Source organism: Ailuropoda melanoleuca, chromosome 14, assembly GCF_002007445.2.
Source record: "Ailuropoda melanoleuca isolate Jingjing chromosome 14, ASM200744v2, whole genome shotgun sequence".
Taxonomy (NCBI): domain Eukaryota; kingdom Metazoa; phylum Chordata; class Mammalia; order Carnivora; family Ursidae; genus Ailuropoda; species Ailuropoda melanoleuca.
In genome coordinates this window covers 59,009,994-59,033,895 of record NC_048231.1, presented here as the reverse complement: position 1 = coordinate 59,033,895, position 23,902 = coordinate 59,009,994, and positions in this window count along the sequence as shown.

The following is a 23,902-nucleotide window of genomic DNA, read 5'->3' as shown; positions in this document are numbered from 1 at the left end:
CAGGGAAACATTTATTTCCTACACGTGTGGCTGCTTTAACCCCTCGAAGAACTACGCAAATGTCCATGCCGTTTTAAAATCAATTCACGTCCTAGTTCCAAAGTTAAAGCCAAAAGTCAAAGATGAAAAGCTGGACATCGTTTCTTTTAACTGCTTTATTTTTGTGCACGACACTGTGGCCCAGAGTTTGGCCAAATCTCAAGAAGGAGGTTTGGATGTGGCTGACATTGAATAAACTGACAGATAATCCATGCAATCCAATGACAAAAAGGCACACGAACTTGTCTCAGTGCTGATCAGCTAGAGTGGGATTTCATTTGACAGCCTGATTATTCAGAATGTGCAGTTACCTACGAAAATAAAACCAGAGAGCAAACAAAACCAGAGAGCAAAGCAGAAGACCGCTTCGGATTCCGAGCCCGAAGCACAGCTGTGAGTCAAAGCAGCGTCCATCCTTTTTCCAGATGGAGGCTGGGAGAGTCCTTGTGGCTTTTCCTAACCTAGGTTTTTCTTGTTCAGGTATCAACACAGGCCGCTCCCAAAGAGATTCTTCATTCTTGTTCCTTGAGTATCAGAACTGCAGGGATGTGCCTCCTAAAAGCAGATCACCTACTACCCAGCCTGGAATAGAGAAGATGAAATGCAGGCCTGGAAGCCAGGGACTTGCTTGTGCTCTCCACCTTCTTTGGTTAAAAACTCTTAAAGGACAAAGGGGAAATGGACTTAAGTTAAATCAAATGGGCTTGCTAACTTGCTCCCATTTTCTCCATTTCCTAATCCTTTTATAAATTCCATTGAGATGGGATTTGCTTTTAGACTGATTATGTGGCTTAAAAATCAGCATAATTACAAGATATCTGTTGAAAGGAAATTCCTCATTTTGGCTATTTGGTTTCCTTTCCAGGATTGAGTGGTGGATGACCTGGCTAGAACTAGTTCCATCTGGGACCTTCCTCAAGCATATCAGAGGTAAAGGACCTTCAGGATACCCTCACAGTTTTTAAACGAGGAAACCAGGGCCTAGAAAATCAGATGATTTTCCCAGCCACTCAGTGGCAGGCCAAGAATGGGACTTTGTGTGTGTGTGAGACAGTTCGTTTATTAACATTATCGTTCATGTAAAGCTAGAAAATGGGATTTGGAAAAAACTAAGTGTTTTTTTTGTTTTGTTTTTTTAAGATTTTATTTATTTGAGAGAGAGAACACAAGCCAGGTGAGGGGGAGAGGGAGAAGCAGACTCCCCACTGAGCAAGGAGCCCAACTCAGGGCTTCATCCCAGGACTCTGGGGTCATGACCTGACTCAAAGGATGATACTTAACCAACCTAGCCACCCAGGTGCCCCTGGAAAAAAACTAAGTTTAAATATAATAACACAGAGCTGATATTTCAACAGTAACATAAACCAGGTATTAATAGCTCCCTTTGATCAAGAATGGGGCTCTTGACCAAAAAATTTTCGGGATATGGAAAGCACAGGCTTCTCCCATACCTCCGTTTTCCTTTGGCCTCAGAATAGATCTTCTGGAATTCCAGGCCAGAATTTTCCTTGTTCTTTGGTCCTCCAAAAAATTCCAGAATTTCTAGCATTAATCATCATTATATTATCAACAACAATCACTTGCTAATTATCATAAATGACCTTTATAGGGTCCTAAAAGAGGAGAGAGATAAAGTCCCTGCTTTCACAGAACTTCAGTCTGAATAATATGATCTGGGATTGGGGGAAACATTTCCAATAATAATAATAAATTTTATTAGAGCCAAGTGTTAAGTACTTTACTTGTTTGTCTCTTCTAACCCTCCTATTAAACCCCACACCCATTTCACAGATGAGGAAACTGAGACCTGCTCAGAGGTCACAGAGTGGATCTCAGACCAAAGCCCATGCCCTTAAACACTAAATGATACTATCTCCCATGGGAAAATTGACATGGGCGAATGGGAATGCTTGAGAAAAAGAAATAACATGAGCTCTTTCCTTTAAGAGGGCCCTAAAATATTTTACCTACTATTTTATAGATTTTACAGGCTCTTGAGTCCATGCTCCCACCACCACACCGTGCGTCCCCGGACAGACAGTATAGGGGCCTGGGACGCTAACTCCCACCTGCAGGGAAGCAAGCTGCCAGCTTTGCAGAGTTGGGTGGCGTGTGAGAGAGTGTGTCCCAGTGGCACACAGTCTTCATCTTACACCCCAGAAAACAATTTTTCTTAACAAGGACACTGGCTAGGAAACAATGCCCCTCTTTGCAGCACACCTTCACACTGATTGGGTATTTTAATGTATTAATGTTCCCTTGGTATGCACAGAGCCATCAAAGAGGCTTTAAAAATGTCTTCTCTTGGGGCGCCTGGGTGGCACAGCGGTTAAGCGTCTACCTTCAGCTCAGGGCGTGATCCCGGCATTATGGGATCGAGCCCCACATCAGGCTCCTCCGCTATGAGCCTGCTTCTTCCTCTCCCACTCCCCCTGCTTGTGTTCCCTCTCTCGCTGGCTGTCTCTATCTCTGTCGAATAAATAAATAAAATCTTTAAAAAAATAAATAATAAATAAATAAATAAATAAAAATGTCTTCTTTTGGGGTGCCTGGGTGGCTCAGTGGGTTAAAGCATCGGACTCTTGATTTCGGCTTAGGTCATGATCTCAGGGTCTGCACGCTCAGCAGGTAATCCGCTTGAGATTCTCTCTTTCCCTCTCCCCCATCCCTTCCACACTCCTCTCTTAAAAAAAAAAAAAAAAAAAAAAAAACCTCTTCTTTTTCTTAATTTATTGAATATGTATAACATTTCTGAGTACCAACAAGCATGCTTCTAACCATTCAATCTCCACAATAACCCAAAGAGGGGGTATCATTGTTATGAGTATTGTTCCCATTCCACAGATGAAGAAACTGAGACACAGGGAGGTTGGGCAACTTGCCCAGAGTAACACAGTTAGTCAGTCATGATCACAGGTTCAAATGCAGGCAGTCAGGCTGCTGAGTCCAGGCTCTCACCACCACACCGTGTGTCCCCAGACACATGGTACAGCTGCCTTGGAAAAGGGAGACACTAACTCCCGCCTCTGGGGAGGCAAGCTTCCTGCTTTGCAGAGTTGGGTGGCCTGTGAGAGAGTGTGTCCAAGTGACGCACAAGGGCAACTTCCTAGTTGTTCTCATGCCTGTTGCCTTCTCCACGGCCCTTTAAGGGGTGTGGGTGCCCAGTTGGTTCTTAATAAAGAGAGGCTGAACTGAATGAGCCAAAACTTTTGTGAAGGTCAATGTTGAAAGAGGTGCCCTTCAGTGTTTCCTTTTGTATGTTTCTTCTGGAAGTAAACAGACATTTGGATCACAAAAAGCAGCTGGGAATGTGGAGCAAGGACAGTCAAGGGGCACAGAAAAACTCAGCATTGTTATTGAGGCTTTTTTGGGTAAAAGTGTTCAGGGGTTTCTTTTCTTCTTTTCTCTTCTTTTTTTTTTTTTTAGAGGAAAATTGCACAATAGTATAATGTATAGTCAAATGAGACGTTTTTGTTATTCCATTATTCCCTTATAATGCCCCAAACTTCCCAGTTGATTTCTAAAGGTTTGAAATCATCTCATCCTTATGAAAGAGGATTTTCTTACAAATCGTTTTAATCATCATGACTAATTTATTTTGATCCCTTCAGAAAATAGCTTCACGATGTAAACCAGCTTCACTGACAACTGGTCGACTGAGCAATTTTGTAATTGTCAGAATATCTGTGAAACGTGGAAGCAGCATCTGAATACAACATTGGATTCACATCCTAACTCAAATAGGAGAGGCAGTGGGGAGTCAGGGATGGCTGGTTTTATTTCTAACTAAGCCACAGACTCGGCAGTATGTCAGGGATAATAATTCTTACGTACTTCCAACTTTATTCCCAGGGTGCTGGAAATGACTAAGACATCGAGACAATAAAATATAATACCCAGAAAGTTAAACAGTGACTTGTGTGTGTGTGGACTCTTATGAAAAACAGACAGGAGCACCTGAGAGAATTTACTACAGCAAGGCCTCACCTTTTTATTGGCTTTTCATGAAAAAAGGTGTGGAATGGGAAGAGACACACAGGGGATTTGGCTTTAAGTTGATGCCTGAATACTTTTAAGCTAGGCAACCAATGGGGGAATTGAATAAGGAGGAAAGGTGGAAGAAGTTCAGATGATGGCGTACAGGTTAATAAACATGAGGAGGAAGAATATTTTATGTGATGGGCAGAATTGGGAGGGGACAGATGTGCTGGGAACATCATGTTCAAGACTGTGCTTGTCCCCAATGTTCATAGCAGCATTGTCCACAATAGCTAAATTGTGGAAGGAGCTGAGATGCCCTTCAACAGATGACTGGATTAAGAAGCTGTGGTCCATATATACAATGGAATATTACTCAGCTATCAGAAAGAACGAATTCTCAACATTTGCTGCAACATGGACGGCACTGGAGGAGATAATGCTAAGTGAAATAAGTCAAGCAGAGAAAGACAATTATCATATGGTTTCTCTCATCTATGGAACATAAGAAATAGGAAGATCGGTAGAAGAAGGAAGGGAAGAATGAAGGGGGGGTAAACAGAAGGTGGAATGAACCATGAGATACTGTGGATTCTGGGAAACAAACTAAGGGCTTCAGAGGGGAGGGGGGTGGGGGACTGGGATAGGCCAGTGATGGGTATTAAGGAGGGCACATATTGCATGGAGCACCAGGTGTTATATGCAAACAATGAATCATGGAACACTACATCAATAACTGGGGATGTACTGTATGGTGACTAACATAACAAAATAAAAATTAAAGAAAAAAAGACTGTGCTTGTGGTCGATGGTTTGCAAAAATGGCTGAGATTATGCCCCTATCCTTGTCATACACACCCCTTTGTAACAGAACTTTGCCAATCTCCCACTGAGCCATGAAGTGTACATGTCCCTGCCCCTTGAATCTGGGCCAGCCTTGTGACTCGCTTTGACCAACAGAATGTAGCAGAAATGACATTGTCTGACTTCTGGGCCTAGGCCTGGAGATGCCCCAGAGTTCCCTTCCTTGCCCTCCTATGACGATGTCGCCCCTGGGAGGAAGCCCAGACTAGCCTCTTGGAGGATGAGAGGCCATGTGGAGAGATAGGCCCAGGGGCTAGCCAACACCAATCCCAGGCATGTGAAGAGGCCATAAGATGGGCCAGTCTCAGCCTACCCACCAGCTGACGCGGTTATGTGATTGACCCCAGGTGAGGCCGACAGAAAACTGCCCAGCTGAGTCCAGTCTAAATTGCTGGCCCACAGAATTGCGAGCAAATAGATGGTTATCATTTAAAGCCACACATTTGGGGAGCTTTGTTATGCAACAATAAACAGCTGATGCCGAAGTTGGTCCTAGAAGTGACGTGCTGCCATAAATAACCTAAAATTAGTGGCATTGGCATTCGGACCTGGTGGAGGGCAGAGGCGGGAAACGTAATGAGGCAACTGTCCATGAACTTCCTGCACCAGAAACACAGTAAAGGAAGCTGCCAGAAGAGACTGGAAAAAAGGTCATCTCTACTTTATGGAGCGACAGAAAATTAGCAAACTTTGCCTGCAGTAACTCGGAAGGAAGAAACGTACCTAATGAGCTGTGGGTCCCAGGGAGGAGAGTCTCTCTCGGAGAAAGAATAAGCTCAGGGGGTACCCACTTAGCCTGCAAGCAGACGTTAGAGGCATATGGGAAGCCTGCGTATGGGCTTGATTGACAAAATCATTTTTCACCAAGTCTCTCCATTTGGCAAAAGACTCCCAGAAATGCCTTCAGGAAAAGATGAAACCAAAGATGTAGCTTAAATACCTTCTATGGATCCCTCAGAACACTCAGCAGACCCTCTCAAGTGGATGAAAGAACTTTCCAGATCGTAGAGACATTTTCTTACAGCAGGGCGACTCGCGGCCCCGAGCGAAGAGAGGTCTATCTACTGGAGCAGACTGCAGGCTGATAGTCCAGAAAGCCACACCGTTGTAAGAGGAGGCAAAATCCATCAGACTAAAGGGACAGAGTCAGTTCAAAATGAAAAGAGTCTTCTGGATCCCCAGGTTTCTAGGGCAGGAAGCAAGCTGAGAACACTGCTCTGCCGAGAGCCTGGACAATTCTTACAGGAAAGGAAGCCACACCTGAGAAGGTAGAGCCAAGAGCCCAGAGGGGAGAGCCAAGAGCCGAGAGGAGCAATGAACTAGGAGACTACTCCCAGGGAGTAAAAACAGGTCCTAACCAGGAAAATTCCTGCCCTTACTGTAGAGGGGCCTGAAAATACAAGTCCAGCTGGCTCTCAGAATTGTCATGGACTCGATACTGTGATGTGACCTGTTTTTCCCTTTCTGAGTGAGGGTGTCTATAGGTTGCCTGGCTTCTCCCGCCATAGTATATTCAGGGGCAGAACGGCAGAGAGCGGGGCACCGGGGTGGCTCTGCCGGTTAAGCAGCTGCCTTCGACTCGGGTCATAAGCCAGGGTCCTGGGATCCAGCCCCACATCGGGCTTCTTGCTCAGTAGGGAGCCTGCTTCTCCCTCTGCCTGCCATTCCCCCTGCTTGTGCTTGCTCTCCCACCAACCCCCCCATGTCAAATAAATAAAATCTTAAAAAAAAAAGGAAGAAGAAGAAGAATGGTACAGAGAACCTGTATTTTTAGTTTACAGAAATCTGCACCATTCTGCCCTGAAATACACGGTGGTACTTTGCGTGATGTACCAGAGGGGCCTCATCCAGATGAGGCCCTATTTTTAATGTCTACATCTCAGACTTCAAACCAATGGAACGAACCTTTTGGGGACAAGTGTTTTTATGGAGAGGGGATGTGATTGATTAAGGCCAGAGGTGGACTTTGGTAGATTCTTTGCAAAAATGGACACAAGAATTTCTCACATCCCCGTACACACTTCCCTCTGCAGCAGGACACGGCTGTGGTTCCCATCAAAAGCCTGTTTACCCCATTCTGAATCTTCAAAGGCAGGTTGTGGCAGAAGGGCAACACCCAAGGCTAGGCTTCCAAGAGGCTTTGCAGCTTCTGCTCTTGCCTTCTTGGAATGCTGCCACCTTGTGAGGAGGCCAGGCCAGCCTCCTTGAAGATGAGAGAGCCCACGAAGAGCCCCATCAACCACCATACATGTGAGTGAAGACCTTGGAGACCCCCTCGTCTCAGGTGACGCACCAGCAGACCCAGGCAAGCCCAGCAGAACTGTCCCGCTGAGCCCAACCCAAATTGCTGACTTTCAGAGTCATGAATGAACAAAAATGGTTGTTTTAGCCCATTTGGGTTGATTTGTTACATGGTAGTAGATAACCAACCTAAGGGTAAAGGTCTATCACAACAGTGACTTTCTCACCTTGCATCAAAACGGCTCCCGACCCACTATGAAGCCAGCGCCGTGAGGAGGGGCTCTGGCCGCCGAGCAGCCAGTCCGCGTGGTTTCAGTTTCTCTCGCTCTCCCTGCGGGATGGAGGACCACATGCATGTGTAGCTCTCCGTTAACTCCTTTTGAGACTCAAGACTTCCTCAATGATGGGTAATAACAGGCTGAGTACTTAGTGTCAGACACAGCGCCAAGCCTTTCCCTTGGATCACCCGGTTTAACAACAGGTCCTATTGTACATACTTTCGATTGAGGTCGCAGGCTGAGAGAGGTTGTTTTGCTGGAATTCAAACTTAGCCTCACTCCAGAGCCTTCACCACTGTGCTGAAGCCCTGTGTTGCCGGGACACAGACACAGGTGTAAGAGCCGAGAGGAAATAATGACCCGTGTGCGGTTCAGAGGTGCTCAAGGTTGCAGAGAGAAAAAATGTTCAAGTGGTTCCTAGCTTCGGAGGCGCTTCTCTTTTCTCCAGACTCCCATAGCCGCCACCCGGTTACTTTATCAGTGTTCAGCAACTGTGACATCTTTTGCAAATTATTTCTAGAGCTTTATTTCAAATTTAGAAACTCTGGGGATCCCTTTTGTACTCAGCAGGTAAACAGAATGCAGGCCGGCCCAGATTGTGGAAGGAAGACAACTGCTCGTTTATTTCTCCAGCTCAACCTCCTCACCAACTCCTTGCAACAGTCTTGTTCTTATGCTCCTAGCACCTCACCAGCAACTAGAAAGACAGCCACCTCCATTTGATGAGCGGCGATTAAAATCACAACATGAATTCAGAATTCAGAACAAAAGCAGAAGCTTGGGCACAGGCACCAGAGCCAACTCCCTAAGGCTGTCATGCTGGCAGGCTTTATTTTAAAGAAACATGATATAGAGTACAACCGATGCTTCTGGCTGTGCTGTGGGTCAAGTTCAAGTTCTCTGACGTACAGCTCCCAGGGAGAGAAGCAAGAGAGAAATGGGAGGAGGGAGGAAGTTTAGTAGAATTAGGAGAAATAGAGAAAAATAAAATAAGGAAATAGAGAAAAGGGGATAGTGGGAGAAAAGTTAGAGGAGGTAGGAGCAGAATGGATTTATTTAAAGAAAACAGTGAAATAAAGAAACAAGACAATACAGAACACTGGAAGGTATGGGAAGAGAGCAGAATAAAAAGTTAGGCTTTAGTAATGTGGCAATTAGAAATAATATCAAAAAATAAGTCTAAGAATATAATGCACAGCACTGTGTCTAGAGTTAACAATACTGTACTGTGTATTTAAAAGTTGCTAAGAGAGTAGATCTTAAAATTTCCCATCACAAGAAAAAAAGAAATTTTTGTATCTGTGAGTGGTGATGATGGTAACTAGACTTACAGCAATGACCATTTTACAATATAAACAAAGGTCAAATCACTATGTTGTACACCTGAAACTAATATAATGTTAGATACCGATTATAGCTCAATTTTAAAAAAATTTAAAAACTCTGTTCTCCACATTTCTCCTCCCACCAGAAGGCACAAAGCTAACTAGAAATATAGATCTCTGCAGAAATAGCATCCTCCGCTACCAACACACACACCCCATGCACAACACACACCCCATACATACAACACACATACCACATACGCAACACACATGCCACACACAGAGACACATACCACACCACACGCACATCCCACACACACAACACACACACACAGACACGTACCCCATATATCACACACACCATACACACCACACAACACATACCACGTACAACACAAACTACACACACACACACACACACACACACACAGTGACAGGAAGGCGTCAGGGAGCCTAGATTCTGTGCAGGCATATTTTGTGGTCTGTTGTTCCCCAGCATCCCCTTCCCTCTCCAAGAGACCCAGAGCCTTCCAGGTCTCCTTAGCAAAGGGCAGACACGCTAGTCTCTGCTGAGCCCTGTGATGTTGTCATCCCCCAAACATTTTCATAAGATAGCAAGTTAGGGACCAGTGTGTTCAAAGGGAGGATTTGGTCTATTTACAGATTCATATCAGTGGGTGGCCAACTTAGTTTGAATCTTGATAGAGGACAGGAAAACAAGAAGGCTGGCTTGCTCAGGCAAAGGTTTTCAAGTCTCCATTTGGAAAGTACATGGAGAATTTTCAGAGGAGTCAGCCCCTCCATTCCAAGTCCCACAGGACCCACGATTAACACCATGTACACTCCCGATTTTACTCTTCCAAGCCTCCGAGCAAGTAAGAGAAGATCCTACAACAGCCACAGAGGACCTGTCATACCTATTTTTGTGTAGTTTAAGGAGCTACTTTTGTCTTTTCTCCTTTAAAAGATATGTTTTCCCAAAGGGAATGAACAAGAAAGACAAAGTGTTATAGACCAAATGAAGGAGCTGAATACCGGTATCTTCACCTTCCAACTTTCAATGTCGGCAAAGTTTGTATACTTTCCACAGAAAGCTGTGAGATACCCAAGTTACATTTACTGTTTAAACTTTCCAAACGTCCAGAAAACACAGCCGACAACATAGGAAACGGCAACACAAAGCAAGATCTGGTCCTGGTGGCTTTATTTCTTCTGTCACACCACCATGTTCCAGCCACCGCCATCCCCAATATCCTGGCTTCTCTGTAATAGACAGAGAGGGGTCCGCGTGTGGAATAAGGTTCTGCTTTGTAACAGAGCAAACAGAGAAACACCATCACCATCTGAGTTCTACCTGGAGTCATAATTGAGGTGCTCGTGTGACGTCCAGGCTCCCACTGGCCTCGGCCAGCACTGCCTTATTCATCACCATGCTCGCGTGAGCAGAGGGAGCAGATCCGTTAGGAACCTCTGTTTCATGGTGGAAAAACAGAGTGGCAAGGAGCTGTGGCAAAGCTCACGCCCACAGCTGGAAGCCCAACCTAGTGGCAGTGGTCCAGACTGCTCTGGGCCCAGGCGCATCCAGGATCTTCTCTGTGAGCGTCTCTGCCACGAGCATCTCTGAGCAAACATTTTGGCCACATAACTAATTGACCGTAAGGTAGCTTTGCTGTAAAACATAAAATCACCAAAATTAACGGAGAGACATTCATTAAAAAGGACATAATGAAACACGAAAACTGAATAACAAAATTAAAAAAACTTTATTGCAAAATACAAAATATTTGAATACATTTAAAATGCCTGTAGATTCATGGCAATACTGCTCAAACACCTGATTGTATTTTGTGGATTGTACCCCAGGTCTTGTCTTCAGCGTCTTTTGTTCATAGTGTCACACGCTGTTTTTCTTGCTGATTCATCTCTTCGTTTGGCATCACATTTTTTTTTCCTCTAAAATGTCTTCCCTCATTGAGAGAAGTATCAGTTTCCAATATTAGGATGCATATTTGTAACCGGGCTTTGTACGGCGTTGTGAAAGCCTTCTACACTGTTGTTTGTTCTTGGCGTATTGTCACATGTTTGTTGATGGATGTTCCAAAATTCTGTGGAAACGTGCATTGAAAACTCTGCCACCGTATAGATCATTACGATGGCTAAGATTTAGATAAAAATGGGAGTTTTGTGTCAATGGAGATATGAAACTAAACTGTCAACTGGCTGATGAAACCAACGAACTGTCAAACCGAACTATTAACCAGCCAGTTTTTTCTATCTTATATGGCAACATTGCATTACGGCCAATTAGTTATGCGGGAAAAATGTTCATGGCAAAAATGCTCACAGCAAAGATGCTTGTGGCGAGACTTCCTAGAACCAGGTGCAGAACCCCAGAGCACCTGATTCTGAAATGAACAGTTGCTAGCAGCACGATGCTGCTGTTACCTTACGAGTCCGCAGCTCGGGCCTCGTTGTCTGCTCCATTTCCTCAATGATAAGGCAGTACAACGTCAGAGAGTCTACTTACTCAAAAGCACAGAAAGAGACGGAGGGAGGCAGGGACGTTGGCATTCTTCTGCAAGGCTTTTAAGTTTTCCCATGCCATATGAAGCAAACGCTTTGTGTAATTTTCCAGTGGCTTTGATTAAACATGTTATGTAATTCAATATAACTATAGCTTGAAGAAATTAAAAGCCACACCAGTCTTATCAAATGTTTGGTCCCAGCTAGATATCCAGAAACATTAAGCACGCAAGACGTGCCCAGATCATTTCTGTGGAGTTTGCTCCTTCAGAGTCTCCCCTCCTTTGCTTAGTATTCAAGGCCTTTTCTAATCTGTCCCTGATCTACCTCTCTTACTGTCCTTGCCACTTCCTGCTTGCACATATTAGTCACTCCAGCCAGCCTGCTTGTACGAGCCCACAGGACTTCTGTGTGGCCTCTCTGCCCCATTTCCAGCTCTCCCTTACATTCTCTGCTAATCTGAATCTGGTTCCTTCTTCAGAATCCAGTAGACACACTCCATCTTGGAGAAAACTTCCTTCACCACTCCAGTCCTCTGAACTCCAAACACTTGTTCCACTCCAGGTCAGTCCCTTGGTATAGGAATACATTTGGACAGCACCCTTTGCCAGCCAGTAACTTGTGTGTGTCCTTGGCCTGTCTGAGCCCCTTCCTCTTTAACATGAAATCACAAGGGGCGCCTGGGTTGTTCAGTTGGTTAAGCGTCTGCCTTTGGCTCAAGCCATGATCCTGGAGTCCTGAAATCGAGCCCCACATCAGGCTCCCTGCTCAGTGGAGAGCCTGCTTCTTCCCCTGCCTCTCACCCTGCTCATGCTCTCAAGAGCTCTCTCTCTCTCTCTCTCTCAAATAAATAAATAAAATCTTTAAAAAAACAAAAAACCATGAAATCACAATACTCTCCTCAATGGAGTTTTGTGAAGATGAAGTGGGGCAGTCTGTGAAGGTGCCCAGCAAGGTGTCTGGAACATTGGTGGGGCCCCGTGAACACATTGTCCCATGGTCACTAGGCACAGGGAGACTGTGTGCCAGACATTGCATATGGACAATGAGCAGACTTGTATAAATTTGAGCAAGTTTTTAAATTTCTCTGTGCCTCACTTTCCTCATCGTACAAATGGGGTTGTTGATAGTATTTCCATCACAGCCTATATTATAGACTTAATGCAGTTAATACCAAAAAAGGCTCAGAACGTTGCCCAGGACATAGTAAATGTTCAGGAAGTTTGAGCATAATGCACATGTGGGCAGAGGGAATATCATGGCAAGCAAGACAGATATGGATTCTGTCTTCACAGAGCGAGTAGAAGCTAAGATACAAATACATCTGGGCTACAATACAACTCATGTGGTATTTGACATGTTATCTTGAGTTGTTAGCTATGCATTTACGTGCATGTCTCGTCCCCTATCAAGATAGTAAGTTTATTGAGGGAGGAGGGCCTGGACCCAACTCTGCCGCGTCCCATACGCTGTCCAGAGTGTCGTGTAGATGGCAGGCATTCAACAATATTTATTGCTAATTACCTAAAAGATGGATTTTTCTTCTGCAATAAAAACTTTATTATGGGGGCGCCTGGGTGGCACAGCGGTTGAGCGTCTGCCTTCGGCTCAGGGAGTGATCCCGGCGTTATGGGATCGAGCCCCACGTCAGGCTCTTCCTCTATGAGCCTGCTTCTTCCTCTCCCACTCCCCCTGCTTGTGTTCCCTCTCTCGCTGGCTGTCACTATCTCTGTCAAATAAAAAAAAAATAAAATCTTTAAAAAAAAAACAAAAACTTTATTATGAAGATCCTATTCATCCATGAGGATCTATGGCTTTCTCTCTTGGTGTGTTCAAAGCAATGTGTGCAAAACTAACACTTAACACATAATCTGTGGACAGCAGGACCCCCGAGTGTCTCCCATCTAGAAATCCAGCATCATCTGNAAAAAAATAAAATCTTTAAAAAAAAAACAAAAACTTTATTATGAAGATCCTATTCATCCATGAGGATCTATGGCTTTCTCTCTTGGTGTGTTCAAAGCAATGTGTGCAAAACTAACACTTAACACATAATCTGTGGACAGCAGGACCCCCGAGTGTCTCCCATCTAGAAATCCAGCATCATCTGGTTCACACACATTGAGCTCAGATACCATCAACCTACAGCTCAAGTTGGCCACTGGTCCCCCCCGTGGCATTTTTCCATGAAGTAACAACAACACATTGTCCCATTTAACCCTGACAATATCCTATGAGGCAGGGACTGTTACCATCCACATTTTATAGGTGGGACAATGGAAGCTTACAGAGCCAGGGTTATTTGCCCAAAGCCACACAGGAGATCTGAACCCAGGCAGGCAGGCACGGGGGGGGGGAACCCTGACTCAGCCTCTTGCCCTGGGCCCCCACACAAAGCCCTCAGCCAGGGTCCCCATCAAGGCCTCCCACCCACAGCCCCTCACCCAGGGTCACCATCCACAGCCCCCCACCCACAGCCCCCCACCCAGGGTCCTCTGGAACAGAAATACTGACCCACATCTTCCTTCCTTCCCCCTTGTACTGTCTCTTCTTCGTAATTTTTTTTTTTTAATTTATGATTTTCAGCCCAGCCGGTTGTTAGCCTGCTGTGTTTGGAAATGGTAGATGATTAAACCTCCCAGCCAGGTGTAAATGCAACCTTTGTCATCTGGAGGCTGGGAGAATTACCTTGTTGGGCTGCTAGCTCCCTCTGGCTCCGAACTTCCTGCACTAGCCGACCCTCTTACGGGCTAAGGTCTATGAGGCTTAAGTCTCTCAACTGATTTCCCTGCTCTGAGCCCAGCCCAGAAGCCAGACATTTCAGATGTACCACATGGCCGCAAAAACCCTGAACAGAGCCTAAAGTTTGGGGGAAACATCAAGCCTCCCTCCCTCCCTCTCTCTCTCTTTTTAGGGAATTTTTACCAGGTAAATAATAAAAATATATAATCATTGACTAGGCCTTTAAACCTGACCGAAGATATGTTTGCACTTCTGTTGCCAATAAATATTCCCACCAGTCCCTTAGCCTCAGTAGCCACCCTGTAGCCCTCAGAGTCCCCTTGTTCCCTTGTCCACTTGTCCACTCAGATGTGGCTTCTGGCTTGAGTCCTAGGGAGCTATGGCCAGATAGAGAGGCCAGAACCAGCCCCAAAGCAGCAGCTTGAGGAAGCCACTTCTAGAAATGGGCTGACGAGCTCCCCTGCTCAAGGAAGCCCCTCCAGTTAGCTCCAGGCCCTGGTTGTGACCCAGGAGAGGGAGAGTCCCAGCCAGGATTCTCCTGCTGTGCTGAGCTATTGCTAACCCCAGGACAGGAAGTTCTGGATCTGCGTTAGGGCCATCCACAGCCCCAGTGCTCCTGCAGAATCAGCCAGAGCCTTGTGTTGACTCTTTCAGGCCGAGTTCTCACCAACAGACGCGTGCTTCAGGAAGGTTACTGCTGAACAAACAGCATGCAGCAAGTGTGCTTTGCCTGCACGTTCCCAACGTGCTGAGCTTGGCTACTGCTCAAGGTGAGCCAAAGGCAGTGAAACCTGTTCCCAGGCTGCTCTCCTTTGTCAAAGGCCTCTTTCAGGCACCCAGTGGCTGTCATTGAATTTCAGTGTCGTTTGAGCAGAGGAGTAAAATTCTACTTGGGAGTTTTCTGGGCAGTAAATAAATGTATGTCAAAGACGGAATGAATAAATCAATAAATCAATGAACGTATGTTTAGCGAGCATCACCCTGAGCCTGGCCCTGGGTAACCCTCTGTGGAAGATTCGCCCACCCTCCAGCAGCCGCAGACAGATCGCAGGACAAAACTAACATCCGTGGGATCAATGGGCACCACGCTACGTCCCAGGGCTCTCCCTGCACTTAGGAATTTGCTTTAACTTTGTTCCAGTTTGGTCTTTGCGATTTATGTTCCAGGTTGCACAGCTCCATACATTTTGCAAAGGCTTCTGGTTGAAAACAATAACATGGTAACCGGCAACAGGATGGTGACATTGTGCAGCAGTGACAGCCACGCCCGGTGTACAAGCCGAGCCGGTTGGAGGGCCCGGCAGTGGGCATGGGTCGCACATGCGCAGAGAGGAGGACGGGGGTTTCAGGCGGCGCTGGGAGCCGCCAGGGGGAGGCTGCCCGAGACTGGATACAGCCCCCCCCCTCCCCCGCACGGTAGTGCGGGTTTCTCTCAGGGCGGAGGAAGCCGCGTGGCTGCAGAGTCGGGAGGAAGCATGCCCGTCAAGGGTTCTTGAGCCGTGGAAGGGGCCATCACAGCTGTGTGTTTGGAGGATGGGAGCACGGCCACAGGCAGATCCGCTTGCGGGGGATGTAAAGTGAGGGGGTGGAAGAGAAAGGGCCCATCCTAGAGATATTTTGAGGCAGTAAAGCCAGCATGGTAACAGAATGGTGACGGACAGGACTTCCAAGACAGCAGCGGGGGAGAGGGGAGGAGGCTGGCGCACTGACCCTGTCCGTAGAGATGGGGTGGAGGGTGAACACGCAGTCGGGAGAGATGGGAAGGGGTGACAACAGGCGGGAGTGGAACCAGCACTGGAGATCCACTGAAATCTCGGCCCCTGGTGTCCTCTGAGCAGCAGAAGGACCACCGCACTTGCTCTCCATTACTTTTGGCCTCAGGATCTCCTTTTCTTCTGGTTCTCAAATTAGCCTCATTTTACCCCAGATTTCTTTCCTACTCAGGCTTTCCTCCTCTTCTGATGACTGGTTATTCATTTTTGAGGAGGAGATGATGTTGCTGAGAAAAAGACACACTGATGAGATTTGTTTTCAACATGGAAACCACAGACTTGGACGCCATGGGGAAGCTCATCTCTTAAGGTTTCAAGGATCCCCGTCCAAAAGACCACTTTGCAGAGCACACCAGACTCTTATGCAGGTGAAATTTGAATAAAATGATAGATAAGGGTATTCTAAAGAAGGAAAGAAGGGGGAAAGAAACCCACCTGAGGAGGTGTTAGGAAGGAATGTGGGACATCTGTGGCAAGTAAGGGAGAGGCTCCAACTTTTGGTTTGGCACAGCCCTCAGGAATGGTTTTTGTCTGTAAAGTCCCTGTACTGGGCAGGAAGTAGATAAGGAAAAACAGTTACCAGCCTTTTATGGCTGATTGGATAGATGGATGGATGGATGGATGGATGGATGGATGTGCCTTAACATTCATATATTGATTCAGGCATATTTATACCAAGCCCTGTGCTAGGGTAGGGGCACCCCTCAGGAACAAGAAAACACAGTCGCTGAGCATTGGGGACCCACAGTTTATGTGAAGAAACACAAGGACAGATAATTACAACAATGTTTTTTTTTTCAAAGATTTTATTTATTTATTTGACAGAGAGAGAGACAGCCAGCAAGAGAGGGAACACAAGCAGGGGGAGTGAGAGGGGAAGAAGCAGGCTCATAGTGGAGGAGCCTGATGTGGGGCTCGATCCCAAAACGCCGGGATCACGCCCTGAGCCGAAGGCAGACGCTTAACTGCTGTGCCACCCAGGCGCCCCTACAACAGTGTTAACCGTCCTATTAAAAAGATACAGTAAAAAGGGACTGATTCTTCCTGGAGGAGGTGGGGAATTTCCATGGATAAGGAGACATTTGAACAGGATAGGAGGATAGTAGCATGCATGTCTGTGTGCATACATGCACGCACACACACACGCACACACGCATAAGCATATACATATGCACTTGCATAAACACACATGCACACCCATATGTACACACATAAACACACAATGGAGATACACACGTGAACACATGCATATGCACATAAACCCACACATGCATAAACACACATACCCACACAAATGCATGCATACACACACACAACAAAGATGAATGCAGAGCCCACCAAGTCAAGGCTACATGGAAGCATTTTACAGGCCACAGGCTTGGTATGCTCAAAAGCAGGAGGGTATGACAGGGTCTGTGGTGTTCTCAGAGAACTCGGAAAAGCTCCGAGAGGCTGGAATGTGGGGTGTGAGGGAAGAAAACCAGGGAGGAGACTGGCGGTCCTGTAATGTCATTAACTGACATGGGGTACACAGGGAAGCAACCTGGATGGGGTGGGGAGGCGGTGGCAAAATAATCTTGTTTGGGACAGGCTTTTCTCTCACCACCTGTCTCTTCATTTTCCTCCCAAAGCCGCCTGAAAGAGCCCCCCCAAAGCCTTGTCATTTGATCTACCACATTTTCCAGAACGCAAAATGGACAACTGAGCATGAAACAGGATTATGCTCACCAGAGAGTTTCAGATGCCAGCATTTTAATTTACCACCATCCTTCACTTTGGAAAAAGACTCCAAAGTGGTCAGTATTCCATATGTGGCACTCCTAATTCTTTAGTTTAAAATTATTAAGACACTTTGGCAAAGGGACAAGATGACATTCTAATACATGCTATAAATTCAACATGTGATGGTGGACCTTAAACAAATGTTTATCAAATGAATGACTGTAATGACTTTGTGCCAGGCCCTGTGCAATATGCTATAAGCGAAGTAGAGTCCCTGCCCTCAAGCACTTCGCAGTCTAGTGAGGAGGACAGGTGTGTAAACAAATTGTTACAGTAAGATTGCTGTCATCTAGGAGAAAAAGCATACATACAATGAGAGCTCTTTATTGCTAAGGTACAAGGGGCAAGGGGCCGTGTGGCTCAAGCCTACGGCAGGGACCAGGGTGCCAAGCTGAAGAGTCTGATCTTTATGGGGGAGGCAACATGGAGCCCCAAAGAGCTTTAAGCTGAGGAGTGACATTATCAAGACTGCATTCTGGAACGATCAGTTTGCAGCTATGCAGGCAATAGCTTAGTTAAAGAAGAAGGGGGATGGGGGGAGTAGAGGCCAGCTGGGAGGACATTTCAAAGGTGCAGATGGTAGATGTTGACTTTCTGAAGCAAGGGAGCAGCAGGAGGGGCTAAAGGGGGTGCACACATTTAGGAGGTGTTCAGAAGGTAGGCACGATGGAGCTTAGTGACAGATCTGGTACAGGAGGTAAAAGGGGGGGCATGTGGAGGGGCTCCCCTGGTTTCCTGTTTGGGTAATCAGGTCGTTGGCAAAACACTAACAAGAGAGGAGACCCAAGATGAAAAGCAGTTTGAAGTGGGGAGGTGAAGGGCAGGAGGGAGAAGAAAGGATTCCAAATTGGACCTGATAAACTTGAGGAGCTGAGAGCCATGTAAATAAGGGGCCAAGGAAGCAGCTGGGTATTGAAGACATCGGGGGAAAACACCGGGCCAGAGGAACCCACTCTCTGGATAACCTTGAGACTCAGAGTCCCCATCTGAACAATGGAGGAGCACACTTGCATGTGGCTCCAGTGAGCCCGGAAAGTGCATCCTTGCGGCACCCGTGGATGCCTGCAAATGAGTGTTCCTTCACCTCAGAGGGAGGGTCTCAGACCCACCAAACCTGTCTCCTGCTCTGCCACAGAGAAGTGTTCTCAACCATACCTTTCATGAGAAAGAGCCTCAAATGTCTGTTCCCAGGCCCCCGAAGCAGCCCTGGAGATAACATGTCACTCAGAATACCCAAGAAATCCTCAGCCTGCCACTGACCCTGGATTTCATACTGGCCTGCCCCGAACCCCAAACATGGTTCGCTCTCAGGTGCCATTTTTAATGAGCCCCTGAAAGGTGTTCTGCGTGGGAGCCCTCCCTCGCAGCACCTCCAGGTAAAATCCTGTAGTGAGAGGAACGGTGGTGGGTGGACTCAGGCTGACTTCTATGGAGCCACAGCCATTCAGCAGCCACCTCCAGACCCTGCCCCTCCGGACTCCAGCAGAAATAATTCACATTCTATACTGAATTATTAAGTATCAGGCATCATAAGACACCTTCATGTTTCAACAAATAGAGCTGACACAATTAAATATCCATAACCAAAAAAACCACACCTCAACCGGTATCAACACATCCCTTGCATCACACACAAAAATTAACTTGAAAAGAATCATAAACCTTAAACTATAAAATTTCTAAAAGAAAACAGAAGAAAATCTTTATGACTTTGTATTAGACAAAAATTTCTTAGGTAGGACACTACAAACACTACTTATTTTTTTTTAAGTTCATCAGCTGAACCTTATCAAAATGTAAAATGTCTTTTCTTCCAAATATGTGATTAAGAAAATTAAAAGGTAGTCACAGACTGGGAGAAAATATTTGCAAAAGACGTAGCTGATAAAGGATTCTCACAACTCAATAATAAGAAAACAAATAACTGGATTTAGAAATGGGCAAAATATGTGAAGATAGGGGCGCCTGGGTGGCTCAGTCATTAAGCATCTGCCTTCAGCTCAAGGCATAATCCTGGCATTACAGGATCGAGCCCCACATCAGGCTCCTCCGCTGGGTGCCTGCTTCTTCCTTTCCCACTCCCCCTGCTTGTGTTCCCTCTCTCACTGGCTGTCTCTCTCTCTGTCAAATAAATAAATAAAATCTAAAAAAAAAAAAAAAAAGAAAAAGAAAGAAAGATATATGAAGATACACTTCACCAAAGATTTATGGATGGCACCAAAGATTTATGGATACACTTCACCAAAGATTTATGGATTTAATGGATAAACACATAAAAGATGTTCAACATCAGTAGTCACTAGAGAAATGCAAGTTAAAACCACAGTGAGATAGCACTGCACACCTACTCAAACGGCTATACCAAAAAGAGAGAAAGAGAAAGAAAGAAAAAGAAACTGAGGGCTTCAGAGGGGAGAGGGTGGGGGAATAGGATAGGCTGGTGATGGGTATTAAGGGGGGCACATATTGCATGGTGCACTGGGTGTTATATGCAAGTAATGAGTCATGGAACTTTACATCAAAAACTAGGGATGTACTGTATGGTGACTAACATAATATAATAAAAATATTATTAAAAAATAAATAAATAAGAAAGAAGAAAAAAAAGGAAGAAGGAAGGAAGGAATAAGGGAGAGAGGGAGTATACACTTCTAGGTGTATACCCAAGATTAAGAAAAATGCGTTCACACAAAAACATGTGCAGGAATAGAGCAACTTTATTCACAATAGTAAAAAGCTAGAAACAATTTATTCCACTAATGAATGGGTCCATGCTTACTTCCAGACTCCTTCCGTCCATACTGCTTAGCAATAAAGAGGAGAAAACTACGGACACGCACAGCAAGATGGTGAATCTCAGATACATTATGCCAAGTGAGAGAAACGGGACTCAGAAGGCCACACACTCCAAGGTTCCATCTATGAAACATCTGGAGGAGACAGAACTACAGGACAGAACACAGATCAGCCGTTGGCAGGGGCTGGGGTGGGGGGGGCGCTCAATGACAAAAGGGCACAGAGGAACTTTCAAGACCGATGGAATGTCCCATATCCTGTCCGAAGCAGTGGTTACACAACTGTCTGTAGGTATCAAACTGCATGGGACCACATCAAAAATGGATGGATTTTACCGTATGTAAAATAGATCTCAATAAACCTGACTTAAAGGGGAAAAGTGTGACAGAAAGTACTTTTATGGGATTTCCCCTTTCACTTCTAAGATAATGTGTTTATGTACATTGTTCACCAAACTGCCCCCATGACTTGGAACAATCAGCATTTCATGCTTTTCTTTGCACAGCAGGATGGACAAACTGAGAACAGAAGTCTAACAGCCGAACTCCAAAGAACCTAGTCACAGCTCATTCCTCCCGGCTTTGTACTTCCCCTCCGCCAAGCATTTTATGAAACCTCAGATTTGCGTGTGTAGATATGCACACACACACCACAGGGATTTGGGCCCAACATCCGAGAGGTGTCGTCACGGCTCCTCGTATGCACTGCTGTTGGAAATGTAAATGGATACAGGCTTTGTGGAGGGCAAGTGTATTAAGAGTGCTAAAAATGTTCATTTTTTTTTCACCCTGAAATCCCACTTTATCCTAGGGAATTAATGAGATAAATAAGTGTACAGGAAATAATAGTAATAGTTGTAAAAATGGTAACTTCAAGGGTGACCCTTCATAACGGTATTAAAATGCCTAAAAACACAGACTCAAGCTAAACTGGATGGTTTGAATGCAACTCTACCACTCACTAGCTGTGTGACCTCAAGGTACGTTACTAAACCTCTCTGTGCCACAGTGTCACATTATCTGTGAAACGGGGGTAATAATAGCGTCTGTAACTTAGGGTTGTTGAGGGATGAAATAACATGACATATGTAAAGGCCCATAGTAAACTTTCTAAAAATATTAGCTACTGTTATGAGCTGAATTGTGTCCCTCAAAATTCATATATTGAAGTCCTAACTCACCAAACCTCAGAATGTGACTCTATTTGGAGATAGGGTCTTTAAAGAAGTAAAGTTAAAATGAGGTCATTAGGGTGGGCCCTAATCCAACATGACTAGTGTCCTTACAAGAAGAGGAAATTTGGACACACACGGGTCCAGACGGAAGACCATGTGAAGACACAGGGAGAGGGCGGCCATTTACAAGCCAAGGAGAGAGGTCTCAGGAGAAACCAGCCCTGCAGACACCTTCATCTCCGGACTTCTAACCTCCAGAATTCTGAAGAAATAAATTCCCATTGTTTAAGCCACCCAGTCTGTGACACTGTTACAGCAACCCCAGCAAACAAATGTAGCTATTGAATCACCAAGTAGGGGCACTGGTTAAGTGCCTTTACAATGTCATACAATGATACGCTGGGCAGCCACTAAAAACAATGCTCTTGGTATGCATTTGCTGATCTATAATAAAATATGATTAAAGCTCATAATAGTATGTATAGAATAACACTCGTGTGTATGCGTGTGTGTGTGTGTGTGTGTGCGTGTAAATAAATAAGAGATGGGAGGCATGCTTATCTTAGGGAAAATCCCTAAGAAAAAAGAAAAGAAAAGAAAAGAAAAGAAAAGAAAAGAAAAGAAAAGAAAAGAAAAGAAAAGAAAAGAAAAGAGAGAAAAGAAAAAAGAAAAAATGAAGGTGCTTTCGGAGCCAATCACCCCAAGGTTGGCCACAGCTGACATCACTCAACAGGGATCCCCAGACAGGAGCTGGAGGAAGATTGGAATCAATGGGTCCATGTCTGACTTCAGGGTAGAAGGGTGTGGGCAGGTCATCCCCATTTGAAAAGCCCAAATCAATCAATTCTGGAGAATTCATTTTTGACCAAAGATTCCAGCACAGATTCCAAATAGAACTCCCCCTTATTCTCCCTTTCACTGCCACCAACTCCTCCTTCCCCCATTCCTGTCTTTCTGGAAAGCCCACAGGTTATAAACACAGTGTGCCAGGCTCCAGGGGCCAGGAGCAGCCTGCAAGACATTTAGATTTGCCCCTAGGATTAATGACTTCAAGAAGCTTTTGCCAGGAACTCTTCAAAGCCGAAAACAGAAGCCCTGGAGCATTAAATATAAATAAATACTTAGTCGATTGGTTTCTTCCTTGCTTTTCAAAGGGCAATTTACTTCCTGGATTACCATTACAGTAGTCTGCTCTCCGGAAACCAAGATTATTCAAGGGCCACAGCTCAGGGTTGGGGCAAAAGAAAAAAAAATCTAAAGATCGCCTTGTTATAGATCTGCCCTGAGCTGTATTTCCTTGTAGTTAGCCTGCATCTGGCAAGGCAGAAGCAAAAGCGTTATTGTTGTGTGCGCCCCACCTAAGGCGTGTTGTTTCTGACTGCAGACCTGTATTTTTCTCCCTTCGAGGTATATTAATTCCATCTGGGGCGTGGGAGAGGAGGGAAGCCCAGTTTCTCTATGTTAACAAGAAAGCAGGTGTCTGTTCCTGTAGGTCAGGTGGAGATTCAATTCAACAAGCATTTAATGAGCTTCTAGAATGTACCAGAAACTGTGTTGAAGCCAGAGAGAATGCTATGATTTAAGACCTGGTGCCCGTTGTCAGAAAATATGCAATCCGTTGTGCAAACATGAGCAATATAAGGCTGAGAAGACAGTTTTCACAACTGCATGGGTTTTTAACTAAGGCCAACACATGGCCCCCTGGTCTGTGACCTCTGCAGGTCACCCTGCTGGCAAGGTGTGCAGGTGTGTGCTTAGAGACCTGCCCGGGTGTGGTGGGGGAAGGGCCAGACGGTCAAGGGCTGTGGGACCTACAAGGCAAGAGACTACAGGAATAAAGGTGGGGAGGTGCCGACACCTTGCCTTGTGCCCTGCAGCAGCTTGGGGTAAAACAGTGACTCCTGAGACAGGAGTGTGGCCATTCGATTCCGTTTCAGAAAGAGTTCTTTCATGTTCTGATAGAGTTCCTCACATGGTCACCTCCCCATGGGCAGTCTTGGAGCTGACATTAGGTCTTGCCCTCCCGGAAGAGCACCCGTATTCATGTTGGAAGACTTTGGGGGAGTCTTTCAAAGTGTTCCAGACTTTACTGGCAATGTCACTGCTGTCTCTGTGAAAGGCCCCCTTGCCTACCTTGTATTTGGTATTTCTCGTGGAGTTTTGACCCACATGAAAAACATATTCCCAGAATCACAGAAAGTCTGTGCATAATTTTAAGGTCATTTTCTATACATTTTCTATACCCTAAAGAGGCTAAGTAAACTTTGGAAAGTCATACCAGAATTACCCTAGGGGTGCCTGGGTGGCTCAGTGGGTTAAGCATCAGACTCTGGGTTTTGGCTCAGGTCATGATCTCGGGGTCATGGGATCGAGCCCCACACTGGCCTC